We start from the raw sequence: 1798 nt of genomic DNA, 5'->3' as shown, positions 1-1798 counted from the left end.
TTGCTTATATCTAATTGGATACATGTATGTGAATATGAATGTACTTAATTAATTAGACAATATTCTAATGAGAAACTAACTTACATCAAGCTTTTCAAATTTCAGTGTACTCTATTTAATACAGAAAATTTACCAAACAACCCCAGAAATGAAGGGACCCTTTTCCTAGTAATCATATTCCATAAAGCCTTCTTTACTTCCTTATTCCAGAGGCTGTAGATCAGAGGATTCAACATGGGGATCACCACTGTGTAGAACACAGAAGCCACTTTGTCCTGAGTCAAAGAGTAGCTGGAAGTAGGTCTCAGATAAGTGTAGATGGAGGTGGAATAGAAGAGGATGACGGCTGTCAGGTGAGACGCACACGTGGAGAACGCTTTGCGCCTCCCTGCCCCTGCATGCACACGGAAGATGGAGAAGAGAATGTAGGAGTAGGAGGTGAGGATCACCAGCAGAGCCCCAACCATATTCACACCAGCAAAAGTGGACAAGATGCTTTCTTGCAGGTGTGTGTCAGAACAGGAGAGCTTAAAAAGTGGGGGAGTGTCACAGAAGAAGTGATGGATGACATTGGAACAGCAGAATGGCAAGCTGCTCACATAACCTGTGTGAACCATGGAGTTCACCAGGCCCGCTGCAAAAGCCCCTGTGGCCATTTTCAGGCAGACCGTCCTGGACATGATCAAGGAGTAAAGGAGAGGGTTGCATATGGCCATAGCGGTCACAGGCCATTAACCCAAAAAGGATGCATTCAGTTGTGGCCAAGGCTATAAAGAAATACATCTGCAAATAGCAGCCGGCAAAGGAGATGGACTTCTTCTCTGATAATAGATCTACCAGCATCTTTGGAGTGATGGTAGATGAATAACAAACATCCACAAAGGACAGGTTAGCCAGGAAGAAATACATGGGTGTGTGAAGTCGGGAGTCAGCTCTGATTAAGAGGATCGTCCCAACATTCCCCACAACTGTCACTGTGTAAATCACATAAAAAAAGAAAAAGAGGACGACCTGTTGCTCCCGTGTGTCTGCTAATCCTAAGAGGATGAACTCAGTCAGCAGAGTATAATTTTTTCTGGCCATTTGTCACAGGTATAGTATGCTTAAATTTACATTAGGCCCAAAGTTTACAGGAAATAGTAAAAATACGAATGAGTTTCAGTGGTTGGCATGTAGAAAACCTAACCCTTAGGATCATAGAGCATAGTGAATACTGAAATTAACATAATAGTTAAGTTAGTAGAAAAAAATGAATGCCCGTTGGAATTTATTAAGCAGTTGTATCCCATTCGGGTTGAGGGATTAAAAAGTGACTGGTCAAGGTCCAGATAATTCATTTCAGATTAATTTTTTTGTTTGCAAATCCAATATCTATGTTGTATTCTTTCTCTTCTAGCCCACATACAAAATATAGATTAAAGATATGTCCTTGCTGAAGTCTCTCCCATATCTTCTGAACAGACACTTAACTTTGGCTCAAATACATTTTTTTTCGTCTCCTCAAGATCGTTCTGCATGTTCTTCAACCCATTGATTCATGCATCACCACCTGGAAATTGCTTTTGTGTTCTCCAAGCAGCAAAAGAAGCCCATTTCAAATAACCAAAATTTGGGCATATGTTGTATTATTAAGAGGAGGAGGGCAAGGCAACCCGCTCCAGTATGCTTGCTGGAGGATTCCATGGACAGAGGAGCCTGGTGGGCTACAGTCCATGGGGTCGCAAAGAGTCAGACACGACTGGGTGACTAAGCACAGCACAGCATATTGTTAAGGATGATTTTGTGGTAAAGCAACAAC

General features: G+C 42.0%; 1 pseudogene; it reads right to left on the bottom strand.

Annotated features, from left to right (window-relative positions):
* Positions 1-241: 241 nt before the first annotated feature.
* On the bottom strand, positions 242-1083 carry LOC136175116 (olfactory receptor 5F1-like; annotated as a pseudogene).
* Between the last annotated feature and the right edge of the window lie 715 nt (positions 1084-1798).

Source organism: Muntiacus reevesi, chromosome 9 (assembly GCF_963930625.1).
Source record: "Muntiacus reevesi chromosome 9, mMunRee1.1, whole genome shotgun sequence".
NCBI classification, from domain to species: domain Eukaryota; kingdom Metazoa; phylum Chordata; class Mammalia; order Artiodactyla; family Cervidae; genus Muntiacus; species Muntiacus reevesi.
Note: the sequence above shows the minus strand (reverse complement) of the source record. Positions and strands in the feature narration are given on the sequence as shown.